This window comes from Neoarius graeffei, chromosome 9, assembly GCF_027579695.1.
Source record: "Neoarius graeffei isolate fNeoGra1 chromosome 9, fNeoGra1.pri, whole genome shotgun sequence".
Lineage (NCBI taxonomy): Eukaryota > Metazoa > Chordata > Actinopteri > Siluriformes > Ariidae > Neoarius > Neoarius graeffei.
This window is the reverse complement of record NC_083577.1, coordinates 58,752,225-58,774,148: the sequence shown is the minus strand read 5'-3', so window position 1 is coordinate 58,774,148 and position 21,924 is coordinate 58,752,225.

Sequence of the window (21,924 nt, the reverse complement as noted above, 5' to 3'; positions counted from 1 at the left end):
CCACCACTGTCCCTATTATTATCATAGTGAGCATTTACGGCAAACAAAGAAATCTTCTTTGAATTTTTACTAATATTATTCCAAGAAACAAAACTACTAATTAACCTAAATAAACCTAAATTATAGTAATAATTTACTTATCACTTGTAATAGCAATTATGTACATATTCGTATTGTATGAAGTCGTGTTAGGACAGTGGCAGTGTATGCAAACGTTTAACACTGGAATAAAGAATTCTGAAAGATGATTCTGTCTAAGGCCCAGCTAGGCTTTGTTTCCTTTGGTGAAAAGAAGCTGTAGTCTGAAATACACTGAGATGACAACTGATCAGTTGCTGTCCCTCCCTCTGTTCATTCTTTTCTCTCCCTCTCTCATCTCCTGCTGTCACCTCCACACTTTCATCTGAAAGCCCATTACTGATCAGCTGGAACCCAGAAAGATGAGGACACCTTCATGTGATGCCCCTCTGCTTTGATCCCATCTCTAGTCACTCTGTGTGTGTCTGTCTGTCTGTGAGTGTGTGTGTGTGTGTGTGGCACAAATACACTATAGGGCAGGACAGGGCTTTCTTGTTGCTTTCTCTTTACAGACATGCATTAGCATTGACATGGCACAGTTCAAATGTGCCTGCTATGGGCATGATCTTAAGCATCCTAAAATCTTGTTTAAGCAAGGACTAGAGCAAATGGAATTAACAGCTATCTGCTGAAGAATTTCAAGTACAAATACAGAGGCCTAAACTGCATATTTCAAATTCAGAGATTTGAAAGTATCCTTGTTCTTGAAGTTGTTAGAATTTTGACACGTCTGATGTATATTTTGACTGGTGTGTAGGATAACAGCTTCTCTTGATGTTAGGATTGTTACTGATGGATGTTGAAAGATGGAATTGAACAGGGGTGGATTTCCCAAAAGCCTCTTAATGCTAAGACAATCTTAACTAGGCGAGAGAGCGTTCATTGTGCTGCTTGCTCAACCATTTAACGATGATCTTTGTGCTGCGATGCTTTTGGGAAACTCGGGCAAGTTCAGTAGTGCTCCTAGGATGTGAATTGACCAGAATTTGGATCAGGATATATACTTTATGAGGCTATAATTATGAATGTTATATCAAGGAAAGGGTAGTGTATAGTCTCATTGGTTCTCTCTCTCTCTCTCTCTCTCTCTCTCTCTCTCTCTCATGCAGGTATCAGTTTCATTTACCAGTGATGAATGAGTCATCTAGCCATCTGCTCCTTAGTGTAATCCAGCCTTATTACCAGCCCTTTGTTTATCAACAGAGTGCCTCTTCTGAGATTACCTATTCTCGTCTCCTTTTTCCGTTACTCCATCTATTGTGCTCATGTTTTTGCTCCTCTTTGTACCTCTCAGCCCACTTCCACTCTTAATCAATCCCTGCTCTCTCACCTATCATTCATTTTCCTCCTTCCTGTATTGTCTTTCTTATTCTTGTGTGCATTTCTATAATACACAGTATTTCACCTTCCATGTTTCTCTTTCTGTCTCTGTTTGACATGGCTGCAGACAGGTGAGACATTAAAGGAAAAACTGGTGGCTGTGGGGACATTTTGGTACATGTCCCCTTAGAGGGAAGCAGTATTGCAAATCAATAGAAGATTCTTCTGACTGATCATTTTTATCCTATGATGAAAGGTTTCTTTCCTGATCTGAGGGAGCTATTACAGGATATGGGAGCCTTTAGGCCATGAGAAGCAGCCTTGAGACCAAAAGGTCACCGGTTTGATTCCCTGGACCAGCAGGAATGGCTGAAGTGCCCTTGAGCAAGGCACTTAACCCCTTACTGCTCCCCAGGCTGCTCTGGGTATGTTGTAGGTTGATCTGGATAACAGCATCTGCTAAATGCCTGTAATATAATATCAGTACTCCCATTCATAGGGCATGAGGGCTCATGGAATGGTTTGATAATGATGGAAATAACGGAATTATTTTTTGGAAGAGCTGTGCTCTACCCTCCAGTACAGGTAGAAAGCCTTGTAGAAGCTGTTCGCTGTGTCCCAACACTATAATAAGATACCACTTTATGTTGTTTTGTTTTGTTGTTTTGTCTTTAATTTGTCACTCATCTGTACATCCACACTAGTCAGCGCTGAGAGTGTGTCTTGTTTGCATCGAACCTCCTTATCTTTCACAGTATGAGTATCGAGGAAAAGCCTCCTAGATAGCAGCAGCCCAGTGACTCATTAGTCTAAAAGTCAATTATCTGGCCAGTTCATTTTCTTTTGCATGTCGGTGCAGAAATCAGCTCACTAAAACCATACATCTCAGAAAAGGCTCAGAGTATGTTGAGTTCTGTCACATTTTTATCGAAAAAAATTGCCCATATGCTGGATTGCATGCTATTTTTAGTCCCACATTCAATATCGTGTCTAAAACAGACAGATCTATAATTCCCATTACAGTCAATAGATGGCCACAAGGCCCAGTTTCACTTCACCATTAAAGCTGGAGCCTAAACACTAGGCTATTTATATCCCACTCTACTTTTCTTGATGAAATCATGTGATAACTGCCACATTGTGGCCGTAGAGTCATTAATTAAACACTGCCACCAACAAACAGGCCCAATATAACCCACTGCAATATTCACAAATGTTTTCCTCTTACATTGCCTGCTGCAGTACCTTGGTGCTTCTATTGTGTTATTATGGCAAAATACACTTTACCGTATATAAACTTTTAACAGGATTGAATGCACATGCTGTACTCAGCTTGCATATTTATAAAGAAACCCTTGTGAGATAATTAATGTTTTCTCACCTCTGTGTGACTGCATTTTAGTAGCATAATGAAAGTGACATGAAACATTCATCATACACATTCGAGTTGTAAAAATACTCCAATCCATCACCCATTTACTGGTTATATGAGCTGTTTGAAGAATTCATGAACAGCCAACTCTTATGTACAGAGAGCACTGTAAAATGCAAGCTGTCTTTTGCCAAATAGATGTCGCAGTTGCTTTTCTGTACTTGCCATAAACCACCTGCATACTGTAATGCAGTCTGGTTTTATAGTGTGTATTATGTGCCAAGATGAATGCTGATGAACCCAGGTTTGGGCCAAAAAGAACAGATTTTGCTCCTCCTGTGAATTTCCTGTTTGTATACAGTATATTGAGGCTTTCTGTAAGCTTTTCCTGCAGGGTCAGGATTGTTGGTATTCTCCTGTGTGACACTAACTGGGAACTGTGTGTGGGTGTTTTTTGTATGTGGCATACTCTGACAAATGGCTGCAGGACAAAAATATTTTTACTGGTTTGGCATAAACAACAGTACTTTCCATACAGATTAATAAAGATAAAGGATATTCTGGCTGTATAGAAGGGCCTTTCTGATATGTCCACCTGTAGGCTACTGCAAAAATAAGGACCACCTCAACACACTAAACGTAGCCTTCTCCGTATCATATGCACGGTCAAAATATGGCATGTACACCAAAAGCCTATGTCTTTTGGTAGCACCAAATAAAAATCTTGCTGGCCAACTTTCAGGTGGTCAATTTATGGGACAAAACTCTCAAGATACAGCACTTTGCTTGCTAAAGCAAAGTATTTCTCTCCCAGATAAGCCAATGTGATAAAGCAAAATTGCCTGAAGGTTTTACAGTTGATTCCTTTCATATGCATGAAAAACTCTGGAATCTGTTTAGAGCTTTTTTACATTGTCTCACATACAGCATTTCTTGTTATACCAGAATACCAGACGTTCTTGTTCAGCACAGGAAGGACACACACCTAACAGCATTCAGTAAAACCATAAAATGATTTGACGTAATTAAAAAGAAATGAAGGCAGCCAAGAAGCAAAATTACTTGCACTGGAGAACAATAATAAAAAGAAATGGATGGGATGGTGTGATGAACAAGACTTCATTATCCTCAGCTAATTAAATATCTCATATCCATTCAGAATAGATGTGAATGCGCTATAGGGCATCAGATTTCAAAGAGAGAACTCGACATGTTACACTATTTTGGACCTTGAAAATGGGAAATTTTAAACCTTTTTTAAAATACTGAATTGTGACCAGGTTTAATTACATACAGTTGTGGTCAGAAGTTTACATACAGTGACAGGAATGTCATGGCAATATTTGGGCTTTCAGTAATTTCTTTGAACTGTTCTTTTTCTGTGGCAGATTGATTGTACAGCATACATCTTTAATAAAAAAAAAACACTAGAATTTGGTGCACAAGTTTTAATTTTCTTTGGGTTTTCTGAAATCAGCACATAATCAAAATTATACATACAGGGTCAAAAATATACATACAGCACACCTAATATTTGGGTAAAATGTCTCTTCACAAGATTCACCTTGACCAAACATTTTTGTTTATCATGAACAAGCTTCTGCCAGCATTCTGGTTGGATATTTCACGACTCTTCATGGTAGAATTGGTAGAGTTCAGTTAAATTTTTTTTTTCTTGGCATGGACTCGATTTACAGTATAAGCACAGTCCATATATTTTCAGTAGGGTTTAAGTCAGGATTTGTTTTAAGCTTAATGTTAGCCTGCTTTATCCTCTACAACCAGCTCTAATGCGTGTTTGGGTTCATTGTCCTGTTGTAAGTCCCAAGTCGTGTTCAAGTTTCTGATGGTTTGTGCTGAAGAATTCTGAGGTAGTCCTCCTTCTTCATTATTCCATCCACTTTGTGCAATGAACCAGTTCCACTGGCAGCAAAACAGCCCCAGACCGTGATGATCCTACCACCACCAACAGCTGGTACAGTGTTCCTCTGTACACGGTGGTCATTATGGCCAAACAGCTCAATCTTTGTCTCATCTGACCATACAGCTATCCTCCAAAAGGCTTTTTCTTTGTCCGTGTGGTCAGCTTCAAACTTTAGTTAAGCTTGAAGGTGTCAATTTTGGAGCAGGGGGTTATTTCTTGGATAGCAGCCTTTTAGTCCATGGTGATCTGAACTGTAGACAGTGATCCATCAGCTTGCAGTTCATGGCAGGGCTGTGCCATGGTGGTTCCCAGGTTGTTCCTGACCATCCAAACCAATTTCTTTTCAGCTGAGGGTTACAGTTTGGGTTTTCTTGAAGTAGAGTGGCTTGGCAAAGTGACTACACCTCACAATAACTTGGATACATTGTTTGAACTGATCTTGGAATTTGCAGTTGTTTAGAAATGGCTCCAGGAGACATTCCAGAGTAGTGTATATCTGCGATCCTCTTTCTCAGATCTGCACTGAGCTCCTTGGACTTTCCCATTTTACTGTGTGTTGGTCAATCCAATGAGTGCTGTAAACAAACCCTTTTTATGAAGGCACAGAGAAGCTACCAGCTGTAGTCAATCATGATCACTAACAGGAAGTTAAGAGACCTCAGTCTTGGCAAGATAAAAGACATTTTGGAAGTTTCAGCACCTCTGAATTAATAATCGAAGTGATATTATATTAGATTAGATTAGATTAGATTAGATTAGATTAGATTAGATTAGATTAGATTAGATTAGATTAGATAAAGCTTTATTGATCCCTTTGGGCGGGTTCCCTCAGGGAAATTAAGATTCCAGCAGCATCATTACAGATAAACAGAGAAAAGAAATAGAGAAAACTTCTAGATAAATTAAAATAAATTAAGTATTTACATATACAAATATAAAAAGAATAAGATATGGGGAAGAGAGGAAGGGGGAGGGGGGAAGAAGGGGAAAAAAGGTGGGGGGGCGGCGGCAGGAGAGATGTTGCACATTATATTGCACATTGTCCGGTATTGCTTATTGTTAGGCTAGGCTACTGCTCCTTCCCATCCTCTGTCCTCCTGTTACCCCTCCTCCCCCCAGAGAGGAGTTGTACAGTCTGATGGCGTGAGGGACAAAGGAGTGAGCATATGTACATTTTTGACCCTGTATGTATAATTTTGACCCCGTGTTGATTTCAGAAAGCCCAAAGAAAATTAAAACTTGTGCACCAAATTCTAGTGTATTTTTTAATTAAAGATGTATGCTGTACAATCATTCTGCCACAGGAAAGTAAGAGTTCAAAGAAATTACTGAAAGCCCAAATATTGCCTTGACATTCATATCCAAGATGACATTCATGTCACTGTATATAAACCTCTGACCACAACTGTAAGTGGAATGTACTTAATGAGAGAAATAATTACTTAAAAGTGCAGTCATCGATTCTAATCCAATACAATGTTTGTAAAATTCAGCAAATATCTCCTCACAGTCCACTATCTGTGCGTTCTGTGTATGCGCTGAAAAAAATGTGATGTTCGTACACAGTCCTGGCTTTGTAAATGGGAAACAAACCAAGTGGCTTGGACTGAGTTACACAGCACTATTCCAGCCAATCAGTAACAGGGGAGTTCATGCTCCTGCACAGGACAGGGATAAAAGGAGGGGAGATGGTAGTGTTGTTGTCGTTGCCTTGGCAATGCACAGCCATAGATTTGGGCGGGGGGCGGTGCTTCTGAAGGAGCACTGAAGGGAGGTTTATATTAGTTTGGCTGTTGAGTTCAAATATCAACAATCTTTCTCCAGAATCAATGGCTCTCCCTTTAAAGTCAACGAACGGATTGCCACGGTCAAGTTTTCTCCATTCAGAGTTTTAAATTTGAAGATTAACTTCATCTCTTGAATCATCTCTGCATGATTTTATGCATTGTGCTGCTGCTGCCACATGATTGTCTGATGGGATAATTGCATGAAAATGCTGGTGTATAGGTGTTCCTAATGTAGAATGTACATGCATATACATAACCATATTTCAGCATATAATTTGTACTGAGAAGATGTGCTGCACTTATTCAGAAGAATTGACCAAGCATCACTCATAAATATTCCTTGTTGTTCCTATGTTTATGTTATGTTCCTATGTTATGTTCCTGTTTATGTTATGTTCCTATGTTATGTTCCTATGGTCTCACAGGTGTTCTGGAAACCATCACTGACTGTTGTGTGTTTTTCTCGAAAAGGGAAGAGAATGCTTTTATAATTATCCCACATGGGATTGTGAAAAGCCATATCATTATCACAACATTATTGCCTAATGTGGGAAGTGCTCAGTATGTGTGTTTTTATTACCTGTCTTTCACATTTTCTGTCTTGCTACCTGTCTCTGCTGCACTCTCTCTCACAACAGCTTCACTACATTCAGCGTTGAACAAGTGTTGTTCAGTACAGTACAGGCATGTGGAAAGCTAATAAAATAAGGATAACGTGTTGTCTGATCTTGTGTCGTGTAGACCAGGATGCTATGGAGCAGTTCATGTCAGAGACCACACCATTGTTGCCCAGAATAGCTAACAGGGAAGGTCCTTAAGAGTCCTGTCACCTAAATGTGTCTCACCAAGAGACATGGTCATTTATTGCAAGATGACATTGAAAAATCACAAGGCAATAACATCTCATCTCATTATCCCTAGCTGCTTTATCCTGTTCTACAGGGTCGCAGGCAAGCTGGAGCCTATCCCAGCTGACTACGGGCAAAAGGCGGGGTACACCCTGGACAAGTCGCCAGGTTATCACAGGGCTGACACATAGAGACAAACAACCATTCACACTCACATCTACGGTCAATTTCAAGTCACCAGTTAACCTACCCTGCGTGTCTTTGGACTGTGGGGGAAACCGGAGCACCCGGAGGAAACCCACGCGGACACGGGGAGAACATGCAAACTCCGCACAGAAAGGCCCTCGTCGGCCACGGGGCTCGAACCCAGACCTTCTTGCTGTGAGGCGACAGCGCTAACCACTACACCACCGTGCCACCCAGGCAATAACATATTACTAGTTAATATGTCTGGAATGAAAAAAATGGAAAATAATGTTGAAAAAAGTTGAAAAAGTCCACTGTTCTATGACTGAGGTCAGCAACTGCCGTCTTACAGGAATGAGAAAAATTCCTGTCATGTATTCGGAGGCCAATGTCACATTTTTAGAAACTGATCTCTACATAATATGTACATCTTTCAAGTACAAATGCCAAAAAATAGAGATAAGTCATGGAATGTATACTGGTGCTTTGAATGACAGCCTTTTGAATTATTGTTACTATGTACATTTTTAGTGCCCTAGTGAGGAGGTGTGGTGTCTTGTTTTACTCATTTTTGTACTGCTACCAGCTTGCAATATTTCAACCTTAACTTAGTTATTTGTATCTGAGTGATCATTATGAGTTTGTTTCTAATTTGGGCCACAAAATCTCATTAATTGTAATGGTATGTTTGGTAGACTGTAGGTACATTTTGTTCAAATTCATTGAATTCCAGTGATAGCGTTCATTTACATGCTGTTGCAATATACAAATGTTGGATAATCTTGTAGAGGACTGTATTGATGGGCTTGGCTTCTTTTTTCACAGAATTTTCTGCTCAGATGTTTTAAAAGAACAAACCAGCAGAGGACACAGCATTAAGAGAGGAGGATCCAGATCTGAGCCTGGAGCAAGCTGCACACAGAAACTTGCTTATAATGGGGTAAGTTGGATATATATATATATATATATATATATATATATATATATATATATATATATATATACAACCCCGATTCCAGAAAAGTTGGGACAAAGTACAAATTGTAAATAAAAACGGAATGCAATAATTTACAAATCTCAAAAACTGATATTGTATTCACAATAGAACATAGACAACATATCAAATGTCGAAAGTGAGACATTTTGAAATTTCATGCCAAATATTGGCTCATTTGAAATTTCATGACAGCAACACATCTCAAAAAAGTTGGGACGGGGCAATAAGAGGCTGGAAAAGTTAAAGGTACAAAAAAGGAACAGCTGGAGAACCAAATTGCAACTCATTAGGTCAATTGGCAATAGGTCATTAACATGACTGGGTATAAAAAGAGCATCTTGGAGTGGCAGTGGCTCTCAGAAGTAAAGATGGGAAGAGGATCACCAATCCCCCTAATTCTGCGCCGATAAATAGTGGAGCAATATCAGAAAGTAGTTCGACAGTGTAAAATTGCAAAGAGTTTGAACATATCATTATCTACAGTGCATAATATCATCAAAAGATTCAGAGAATCTGGAAGAATCTCTGTGCGTAAGGGTCAAGGCCGGAAAACCATACTGGGTGCCCGTGATCTTTGGGCCCTTAGACGGCACTGCATCACATACAGGCATGCTTCTGTATTGGAAATCACAAAATGGGCTCAGGAATATTTCCAGAGAACATTATCTGTGAACACAATTCACCGCGCCATCCGCCGTTGCCACCTAAAACTCTATAGTTCAAAGAAGAAGCCGTATCTAAACATGATCCAGAAGCGCAGACGTCTTCTCTGGGCCAAGGCTCATTTAAAATGGACTGTGGCAAAGTGGAAAACTGTTCTGTGGTCAGACGAATCAAAATTTGAAGTTCTTTATGGAAATCAGGGATGCCGTGTCATTCGGACTAAAGAGGAGAAGGACAACCCAAGTTGTTATCAGCGCTCAGTTCAGAAGCCTGCATCTCTGATGGTATGGGGTTGCATTAGTGCGTGTGGCATGGGCAGCTTACACATCTGGAAAGACACTATCAATGCTGAAAGGTATATCCAGGTTCTAGAGCAACATATGCTCCCATCCAGACGACGTCTCTTTCAGGGAAGACCTTGCATTTTCCAACATGACAATACCAAACCACATACTGCATCAATTACAGCATCATGGCTGCGTAGAAGAAGGGTCTGGGTACTGAACTGGCCAGCCTGCAGTCCAGATCTTTCACCCATAGAAAACATTTGGTGCATCATAAAACAGAAGATATGACAAAAAAGACCTAAGACTACGTTCAGACTGCACCCTGAAACGACCCATATCCGATTTTTTTGCCCATATGTGACCTGTATCCGATTTGTTATTGACAATCTGAACGACACAGATCTGATTTTTTCACATGCGACCCAGGATGCTTGGATATGTGGTCCTAAATCCGATGCATATCCGATATTTTCACATGCTACTACAGTCTGACTGGACAGGTCGCATTCATGCGACCTACACGTCATCAACAAGAGACAAACCTTACTATTCTGCGTTGGCTAATCCCGCCTCTTTGGTGGAAAACAACAATATTTGTACAGTTTTCAGAATTTAAATAGACTTTTATAGAATTGATCAAGCTAATGGTGGATTTGGTAGGGACCTGGATGTTGATCTGTTAGCCTGATTAAATAAAACAGTTTCTATAACTGATTTATAACTTAAACCATCCTGTATTACAAGATTATAAGATTGTTCTGGAAATTTCCAGTAATTTGACAACTTCGGTCTCATTAGTCTGCTGCCCACATTAATCAGATTATTGTGTGAGTTCCGCCGCCGCCACAAAAACCACATCGCCAGGGCCCTGTACTACGAAGCGGGTTTTCTGGCTTACCAGGGTAACTTCGAGAGTAACTTGATCACATGCAGCGTAACTTCCCGATTAACCCATACTACGAAAGTTGGCTATGTTCAGACCGAGGTATGTTGCCATGGCAATTTACGCTGCATCTCAAACCTGCTCGTCTCAGGGTATGTTCTTGGTTAACCCGAGGTTTCCGATTAACCACACCCTTTTTAAACACCACCTCTCCACTGACATTTCCTCTAGAGACAATGCCAGCGTACCTGGATGACCCGTGCGATATCGGAGCGCAGATTAGAGATGGGATTTATGGCTCTTTGATGGGATCCGCATCTTTGTGATCCGTTCTTTGAAAAGAGCCGTTCAAAAGACTGGCTCATTTGGCTCTTTTTAAATATTTATTCAGTTTTAAGAAGACAGCGTCTAAAGAAGCCAGATCCCTCTGCTTAGACAGTGACATCAATATTTCTGGACATACCTTTTATATAAAGCAACCTAGACTTATATTATTGTAACCCCTAAACGCTCATAAATAACCATTAAAAAACAATGAGGGTTTCAATGAATGTCCATGCAGAACGGCTTTTCTGTAAAAAAAAAAAAAAAGAACCCACTCAAGAGCATAGTTATCAAGAACGCAAGAATATTTTATAGAAAAACACTTGTTTTACAAAAACATTTAAGTCTGAGATACAAAATAGATACAACTACAATAAACATAACACAAGAACTAGTTATCACAAGAACATTTTAATAGAAAAAAACAAACTTTCTATATTAAAAATATTGAAATTGTAACAAAAATAGATACAACTAAACAGTCAGATAAATAGATAAAGTTATAACAAGAACACAAGATTATTTTGATAGGAAAAAACAAACTATTAATGCAAAAAATATATTATTATTAGAAAAATAGATACAACTAGACAAACAGATAAATAAATAAAATACACAAAAATAGAACAAACAAAATGACGATAGAATAAATTAAATGAACGTCCGTGCAAAGTAGTTTTCCCACAATATTATCATTTATATCACACAACAACATTATAAACTATATACAAAACAATTTGAACTATTAGGCAAACAGATAAAACTTGAATAAATAAAAGGCAAATAAATGCTTGCTTGCACGCACGCACACACACACACACCATTATGAATGATGTTTTTATATTTCATTTTCACCTGTTGCCAGGTGCGTTTGGCGCTGCTGTTGCCTCTGAAATGTTCACAGGACATACACCAACTTAGTCAAAGGGACTGAACAATTAGGATGACTGACTCATGTGACTCTGTGCACATATCAGCTTAAGTAGGCTACTCCATGAATTTACCATACCAAATTTTATTCAGGATTTTTCGGACATCTCATCTCATTATCTCTAGCCGCTTTATCCTTCTACAGGGTCGCAGGCAAGCTGGAGCCTATCCCAGCTGACTACGGGCGAGAGGCGGGGTACACCCTGGACAAGTCGCCAGGTCATCACAGGGCTGACACATAGACACAGACAACCATTCACACTCACATCTACGGTCAATTTAGAGTCACCAATTAGCCTAACCTGCATGTCTTTGGACTGTGGGGGAAACCGGAGCACCCGGAGGAAACCCACGCGGACACGGGGAGAACATGCAAACTCCACACAGAAAGGCCCTCGCCGGCCCCGGGGCTCGAACCCAGGACCTTCTTGCTGTGAGGCGACAGCGCTAACCACTACACCACCGTGCCGCCCTTTTTCGGACATTAAACAAGCTATATATGACTGGGGCCACGTCGAAGGACCATTTTCTGTGACTTGTGATTGATCATGAAGCTTTCTCTCATCCTATACTTCTGTTCTAGAACATGTAGAAGGGAGAATGTACTTACGCATTTACCCGATCGGCAATTCGTTGCCAACATGCTTGCCGCTCCTTATTGGCAGCCGCTGTGTTAGATTTTGCTCTTAATGTTGTTTTGAACTCCTCGTAGCTTTGCATTATGACAGCGCATTCTTCCTCCGTGAAGTACGGCGACCGTGCCATTGTGAACAGTGGTGATTTGCGCTGATAACCTCCCCTTTAACGTGAAAGTGCATTAACCCTGATTAGGTTAACACGGGTTCAACAAATCAACTTCATAACTGGCGTCGTAGTACCGTTTAACCCCAAACAAGATAACCAGGTTTTGTCAACCCCGGTTTAGCGGGGGAACCCTGGGTTACTTCTGGGTAGGTTGACCTCCGTTCGTAGTACAGGGCCATGGCCTTGTCCCAACTTTTTTGAGATGTGTTGTTGTCATGAAATTTAAAATCACCTAATTTTTCTCTTTAAATGATACATTTTCTCAGTTTAAACATTTGATATGTCATCTATGTTCTATTCTGAATAAAATATGGAATTTTGAAACTTCCACATCATTGCATTCCGTTTTTATTTACAATTTGTACTTTGTCCCAACTTTTTTGGAATTGGGGTTGTGTATATATATCCCTCATCAAAAAAAATCCCATGCAGGGATTGGCCAAGGATGGTTCTCGTGACATAAAATAGTTCCACCATTGATTAAGCAATGTTTCTTGTGACATCAAAAATAAAAAAGAATGGATATGTGCGAGTCAGTCATGGAATATCCTGGATATACCATGAACCGACATCACAATTTCAAGCTATATGGCCAATTCAAGTCACAGCTGTGGCTCCATGAGCATTTCTGTGTGTGTAGATTTACGTATCATGATCATGCCTAACAATGTGATTTTTTTTAAGATTTTTTTTTTTTAATTCTTTGGAGTTCACACTTTTAGTTTGGAATTTTTTGATGAGGGATATAAATCAAATATACCATGCACTGAGAGGCACCGGTAATTATGGATTCTCTTTGGTGACTGGCATAATATTATTTTCTTTGGAGCTGCACCCCTCTACTACTATACCAGTCACCTCAGAAAATCCATAATTTCAACTGGAGCCTCTCAGTGCATGGTATATTTGATTAACACACACACACACACACACACACACACACACACACACACACACACACACACACTGTACTGGTCAATTATTTGTATAGCACTTTTAACAATAGATATTGTCGCAAAGCAGCTTTACAGAAAAATAAAGTTTTTAAACATATAAACTTATCCATAATGAGCAAGCCTGAGGCAACAATGGGACAGTGGCAGGGGAAAAAACTCCCTGAGATGACATGAGGAAGAAACCTTGAGAAGAACCAGACTCAAAAGGGAACCCATCCTCATTTGGGTGATAAGAGATCATATTCTTTTGGCTGTTCCCATTAGGGGTTGCCACAGCAGATAATGTCCCTCCATCTCCTCCTGTCCTCTGTATCTTCTTCTGTAGCACCAACCATCCTCATGTCCTCCTTCACCTCATCCATAAATCTCATCTTTGGTCTTCCTCTTTTCCTTCTATCTGACAACTCCATCTCCAGCATTCTTTTCCCAATATACCCTGGATCTCTCCTCTGTATGTGTCCAGACCACCTCGATCTCACCTCTCTCACTTTGTCTCCAAGCTGTCCTACATGTGCTGTCCCTCTCATATGCTCATTTCTAATCCTGTCCAACTTTGTCACTCCCAATGAAAATCTCAACATCTTCAACTCTGCTACCTCCAGTTCAGTTTCCTGTCTTTTTATCCATGCCACTGTTTCCAAAGCATCCAATATAGCTTACTACTGTCTTGTACACTTTCCCTTTCACTCTTGCTGGCAACCTTCTGTCACAAATCACTCCCGACACTCTCCTCCATCCATTCCAACCTGCTTGCACTCTCTTCTTCACTTCTCTTCCGCACTCGCCATTACTTTGTACAGTTGACCCCAGGTATTTGAACTCATCTGCTTTGACCACTTCTATTCCTTGTAGCTGTACCATTCCATTGTCCTTACCCTTGTTCATGCACATGTACTCTGTCTTGGTCCTACTGACTTTCATTCCCCTTCTCTCTAGTGTATACCTCCATGTCTCTAAGTTTTCTTCCACTTGCTCCCTGTTCTCACTACAGATCACAATATCATCTGCAAATATCATTGTCCATGGGGCCGCTTGCCTGATGTCGTCTGTCAACCTGGCCATTACCATTACAGACAAGAAAGGGCTGGTGGAATCCGACATCCACCTTAAATGTCTCCATCATTCCCATTGCATATCTCACTGCAGTCACACTGTCCTCACATATCCTGCACCAATCTTGCATACTTCTCTGCCATTCCTGATTTCCTCATGCAGTACCACAGCTCCTCCCTCGGCACCCTGTCATATGTCTTCTCTAAATCCACAAACACACAATGCAGCTCCTTCTGGCCTTCTCCATATATTTCCATTAACATTCTTAAAGCAAATATTGCATATGTAGTACTCTTTCTTGGCATGGAACCATATTGTTGCTCACATATCACTACCTCTCCTCTTAGCCTTACTCTTTCCCATAACTTCATGCGGTGGCTGGTCAACTTCTATAGTTAGTTCCTCTATAGTTACTGCAGCACTGAACATTGCCCTTGTTCTTGAATATTGGTACCAGTATGCTACTTCTCCACTCCTCAGGCATCCTCTCACTTTCCAAGATCTTGTTAAATTCTCGTCAAAAAGTCAATTGCCATCTCTCCTAAGCATCTCCATGCCTTCACTGGTATATCACTTGGGCTGACTGCCTTACTACTTTTCATTCTCTTCATAGCTCTCCTTACTTCCTCCTGGCGAATCTGCTGTACAACCCCGATTCCAAAAAAGTTGGGACAAAGTACAAATTGTAAATAATAAAAACGGAATGCAATGATGTGGAAGTTTCAAAATTCCATATTTTATTCAGAATAGAACATAGATGACATATCAAATGTTTAAACTGAGAAAATGTATCATTTAAAGAGAAAAATTAGATGATTTTAAATTTCATGACAACAACACATCTCAAAAAAGTTGGGACAAGGCCATGTTTACCACTGTGAGACATCCCCTTTTCTCTTTACAACAGTCTGTAAACATCTGGGGACTCAGGAGACAAGTTGCTCAAGTTTAGGGATAGGAATGTTAACCCATTCTTGTCTAATGTAGGATTCTAGTTGCTCAACTGTCTTAGGTCTTTTTTGTTGTATCTTCCGTTTTACGATGCGCCAAATGTTTTCTATGGGTGAAAGATCTGGACTGCAGGCTGGCCAGTTCAGTACCCAGACCCTTCTTCTATGCAGCCATGATGCTGTAATTGATGCAGTATGTGGTTTGGCATTGTCATGTTGGAAAATGCAAGGTCTTCCCTGAAAGAGACGTCATCTGGATGGGAGCATATGTTGCTCTAGAACCTGGATATACCTTTCAGCATTGATGGTGTCTTTCCAGATGTGTAAGCTGCCCATGCCACACGCACTAATGCAACCCCATACCATCAGAGATGCAGGCTTCTGAACTGAGCGCTGATAACAACTCAGGTCGTCCTTCTCCTCTTTAGTCCAAATGACACAGCGTCCCTGATTTCCATAAAGAACTTCAAATTTTGATTCGTCTGACCACAGAACAGTTTTCCACTTTGCCACAGTCCATTTTAAATGAGCCTTGGCCCAGAGAAGACGTCTGCGCTTCTGGATCACGTTTAGATACGGCTTCTTCTTTGAACTATAGAGTTTTAGGTGGCAACAGCGGATGGCATGGTGAATTGTGTTCACAGATAATGTTCTCTGGAAATATTCCTGAGCCCATTTTGTGATTTCCAATACAGAAGCATGCCTGTATGTGATGCAGTGCCGTCTAAGGGCCCAAAGATCACGGGCACCCAGTATGGTTTTCCGGCCTTGACCCTTACGCACAGATTCTTCCAGATTCTCTGAATCTTTTGATGATATTATGCACTGTAGATAATTATATGTTCAAACTCTTTGGAATTTTACACTGTCGAACTCCTTTCTGATATTGCTCCACTATTTGTCGGCGCAGAATTAGGGGGATTGGTGATCCTCTTCCCATCTTTAATTCTGAGAGCCGCTGCCACTCCAAGATGCTCTTTTTATACCCAGTCATGTTAATGACCTATTGCCAATTGACCTAATGAGTTGCAATTTGGTCCTCCAGCTGTTCCTTTTTTGTACCTTTAACTTTTCCAGCCTCTTATTGCCCCTGTCCCAACTTTTTTGAGATGTGTTGCTGTCATGAAATTTCAAATGAGCCAATATTTGTCATGAAATTTCAAAATGTCTCACTTTCAACATTTGATATGTTGTCTATGTTCTATTGTGAATACAATATCAGTTTTTGATATTTGTAAATTATTGTATTCCATTTTTATTTACAATTTGTACTTTGTCCCAACTTTTTTGGAATTGGGGTTGTACTTCCTGATTCACTCTCTCCACCTTGGCCAACCTTGTCTGTCTCTTTTATTTTCTTCATTCATCAGCTTCTCAAAGTACTCCAGCTACCTTCTCAACACACACTCTTCACTTGTCAGCACGTTTCCATCTGCATCCTTTATCAGCCTATCCTGCTGCACATCTTTCCCAGCTTGATCTTGTTGTCTTGCTAATCGGTACAGGTCCTATTCTCCATCCTTAGTGTCTAACCTTTCATATACACTCACTAGCCACTTTAATAGGAACTTGTTCTTGATTCTAAGATTCCTGTTCTTGGCTGGCAGGAGTGGAACCCAATGTAGTCTTCTGCTGTTGCATGCTGAGATGCTTTTCTGCTCACCATGGTTGTAAAAAGTTGCTATGAGTTGCTATATCCTTCCTGGCAGCTCGAACCAATCTGTCCATTCTCCTCTGTCCTCTCTGATCAGCAGTGTTTCCACCCACAGAACTGTCGCTCACTCAATGGATTTTTTTCTTCACACCATTCTGTATAAACTCTAGAGACTGTTGTGTCTGAAAACCCCAGGAGATCAGCAGTTTCTGAAATACTCAAACCAGTCCATCTGGCACCAACACCCATGCCACGGAGATCACAATTTTTCCCATTCTGATGTTTGAAGTGAACATTAACTGAATCTCTTGATTTGTATCTACATGATTTTATGCATTGTGCTGCTGTCAAGGGATCGGCTAATTAGATAACAGCATAAAACAGCAGGTGTATGGGTGTTCTTAATAAAGTGAGTGTAGTTCCTAATAAAGATGAGTGTAGTTCATCATATGCTTTTTCTTTCACCTTTTCCATTGCTCTCTTAGCTTTCCCTTGCAGCTCCTTGTATTTGTGTCTACTCTCTTGATCTCTCTTTTTATCCCAGGTTTTTTTTTTTTTTTGGAGGGGGGTGGCGGGGAGATAAGAAGTGTGATTATAAATAACTCACTTCTATAAGTGTGTCCTATATGGTCAAAAAGTGCATGTAACCAGGAAATTCATCATAGTTTTAACATGAAGTCTCTTTTGTTGAAGTCATCTTAAGTCATCATAAGACAACTGTAATTGTCCAGAGCCATATTCTAAGTGTATCTTTCAACTATCCATAAGGGGCCATCCTCCACAGGAGCAAAGCGATGAGAACCTCAGCCAGAAGTAGAGCATCAGGATGGACTAGGCAGGTCTGAAGAGCAGGAGAGGCCAGCATCACTGGTATCTCAGGATTGACGTATGTAACTCAACAAAGAGACAGAGAAAAACACAAATTGTTAGGTATGCCCGTTGTCACCTAAGTGTACCAGTGTACATTGTGTGCTGATTGCAAGCAGGGACTCTGGCAAAACTAACTATTACAAAATAATCATTGATATGTTTGCTAGTTCAGAGATTCAGTACTCTAGGCTTGGAAAAATACAAGTTTCTTTAAAAAAAAAACCCTACGCTGACTCACCAAAGTGAGGATGATGTCATTCTAACCAACTCAGCACTTGGAACAAATAAGAACATTTCTAAAGGACTAGCTGAGCTAGAATACCTTGTAAAGACATAATGTTTTCTCAGCAAACTGAAGAGTGTGAACAGTAAAGGGAGATGATTGTAACGGAGGCAATATAGGGGATGTGAGCCTGAATGGGAACAATAGATTCCAGTCAAAATCATTCAGAATTTATAAAGAATAGGCATGCCATATTAATGCCTCAAATGTGTCAAGCTGTCATTAAAGGTGAATAATTCAACAAATGCAGAATTTTAACAAACCCAAATTAAAAATTGGTTGTACACTATTGATAAAGAATTTTCCTCCCAGTTAAGCTATATTTGATATCTCCTTTTTTGCGGTTGCTATAAATATGATGTCTTTGGCACTGACATTTTTTTCTTTTTTTCTAAAAGCCCATTATACCACAGTGAGAGGCTTCTTCTAGGTACTACTGTGTGTCTACAGCAATTTAGTTAAAAATGGAAAATGAGCATCTGCCTGCCATAAGCAGAGACAGCAGGGTGTGTTTTGTGTGAAGTGAGCTGTGCTCTCCATGTCCATGAACCAATATCTTTATGCTAATCAAGCATGCTCTTTCACACATCAGCAGATTTTGAACACAGCCAGAGACAACATTGGCACTGTTAAAGATGATGTATTGCACTGAGGCTGTACTAACCTACACTTTCACTAATGTGAATTTTGTTTTCCTATTAAAAGATATAATCTATAAACGCTATTAAAATTATTAATTTGAGTCTCGACTTCTTATCATTCTGTATAAACTAAAAGAGCATTGCTTAACCAAAAGGCCTTAAGTGCTTCCAGTTTAATTAAACTCAGTCTAAAATTTAATTGAACATCTGAACATGTCAGGCTTTCCTGCCTTCATCAGTTAGACATGCCTTCATGTCGTTATTGCTTTCTTCTGCTGTACATTATTGTTCTTCTCTGACAAGCCTTACAGAGTCGATTACTGCTACAGTAAATTTCATCTGGTTGCTGTATGCTCCATCGTACTGTTGTGTTTCATGCTTTGAAATGTCTGAAATATTCAGTGAATACTAGCTTGGCCTGGACCTAGACAATTTGTACCAATTACAGAAATAATTAGTAACAGTGCTGTTATAGCCAATCCAAGCATTTGCATCCATTAGAGAAATGACTGCTAAAGGCGAATGAAAAGTGTCTCTCTTCATGAGTGTCAACGTTTAATTCCCGCATTTTTCAATCAGAACAGACAAAATAATATTCCTTGTAGCCTGTTTGTTCAGGCCCCCTAATGGTGTAGGCGCTGACATCTACACTCTGGCTATTGTGCAAAAAAAGCTTTTGTATAAAGAAAATAATGTCATTATCAACAAAAGCAGCATGTAATCTTTTAAAGTAATAAATTGTCTATCCGTGTACAAAATATACACTATCAATTTGTTATGGAGCACTCAGTAACTGAACTGATGTATCACCTTGTTTCCAGCCTGCCAGAACGGCTGACATAACATGGCCAAGTATTTGTGACATCACAAGCCCCAAAAAGCTTTTAAAAAGCACTTGCTACGTTCATACTGCAAGGCTTAATGCTCAATTCCGATTTTTTGTGAAATCCGATTTTTTTGTGAGGTCGTTCACATTAACAAATATATGCGACTTGTATGTGATCCTCAGTATGAACGAAAAGCGACCTAAAAGTGTTCCGCATGCGCACTGCAGGATACGACGACGTCACACGCAGTGAGCATGGCCAGTGTTTACGGAAGTAAAACCGCCCGGTTGCGGTATGACCCATCCAATCTAGCTTGAATAGCTGCATCCCCCCAAATGGAAATCAGCTCCCTAACCTCTGCGTCCTTCCATTGAGAAGATTCAGAACCTTCACAGCCCGAAGCGTCCCTCGCATTGATGTCATGCGCAGGGGCGCAGATACGTTTTTTGAACTGGGGGGGACAAAAAACTGGGGGGGGACAAAGCTGCCAGCAAACCAACCCCAACCCCGATATGCTTGTCAAACTTGTTGTTAGTAACCATAGCAACCAAGCTCGAGCTCGCAACCTGTGCAGTCTGCGCAGCTCAACCAACCGAATATCAGTCTTTGTTTTGTTTTATGTGAGTTGTTGCAACTATGTATACACTGCTGTGCACCTCAATAAACCGAATGGTAATTAGTCTTTTGATTTTTCCGTGAGGTTTGCCTTATGCAAAGAAAGACAGCATAGACGTTTTTTCCTCCCTATAAGTGGGGGGGACCGAACGAGGTGAATTTAAATCTGGGTGGGACGAGTCCCCCCCCCCTCTATCTGCGCCCGTGATTATGCGCCATGTTGTTGTAACTTTTTTTGAGAGACCCGCCGCCTACTTCAGCGCAGAATAGTGACGTTTGTGGCTTGTTGATGACGTGTAAGTCGGATGAATGCGACCTGGCGGTTCAGACTGAAGTCGCATATGAAAAGAGCGGATAGGAATCGGAATTAGGAACACAAACGGCCTGGGTCGGATTTGAAAAAATCGGATCTGTGTCGTTCATATTGTCAATAAACGATCGGATACAGGTCACATATGGGCGAAAAGATCGGATTTGAGTCACTTCAGCCTGCAGTGTGAACGTAGCCTTACCAACAAAAATCATGTCCCAATAAGACAACGGTAAAACATAGCTGATGGGTAGAAACAGGAGTTATATTGTACAGTAGATTGTTCAGTAAAATTAAACATTTTTAAACCATGATCTATTTTGGTCCATGTTTGTTCTTTTATTTAAGTGAGTAGTCACTGGTGTACAGTGTTTAAGTAATGGGACAGTAAGACTTGAAATTACTTAATTAAGAAATGGGAAATTACTCTGTTTTTGCCTCTGACCAAAAAAAAAAAAAAAATTACTCCCGCCCCCGCCCCCCCCCCCCCCCCCCCCCCCCCCGGCCAAAAAGGAAAAAAAGTAATTTCTGCCTGTTTTTCAGGTGCATGTTTTCATCACCGAATTTATTTGTCATGTCACACAGTGGTTAATGGCTCATATAAGATTAGAAACTCACTGCTTTAAGACTTTGCTTCAATAATTTTTTTTTTTAATATGTATTTGTTTTTACCAAGCCTCCTAAGTGTAAAAGTTATAATTTTATTGTGGCAGTTGTATATGGTGTTTTACTATCAAAAAGGTTTTAGTTTTGCTTTCCATTTTATCTCTGTGCCAATATTATTGTGGAGAGGTATGAACTGATTGCCCAGCCAGGGGCTCACACCCCTCCGCTTTCCCATTTGCTCTGCTCACCAGCAGTTAAACACAGAGTCATGATAATCTACACACAGAAACGCAACAGTGTCCTGAATAATCTTATACCAGATTTGCGGCAATGAAATATAAAACTTGTTTATATTGATTGAAAAGTTGATTTCCATTCCACTGGTGAAATGGAATGCCAGTATATTGTGAGAAAGTGTTAAACACACCTCTTTTTTTATCTTGCAAAGCAGAGCAAGCAAGTAAAAAATGTGATTATACTGCAGTGAACCAGGTAAAAGGATGACTGCATCCATCCCAGCTGTTCTTTAACATTGTACATCTTTGATTCATATATGGCATCAGGCTTTAGCATAAGTTGTCATAATTAAAATGTAAAGAATATATCACAAAGAAAGCTAATACTGTCTACATAAAAAAATTATTGGCTTTTAAGATTTTCTTTGGGTAAGTCATTAAGTCACTGATTGAGGTGTAATAGAAGTGGCTAATAGATCTTTAGGTCAGTCATGTATGTCAGTATGCGAGCACAATGTCC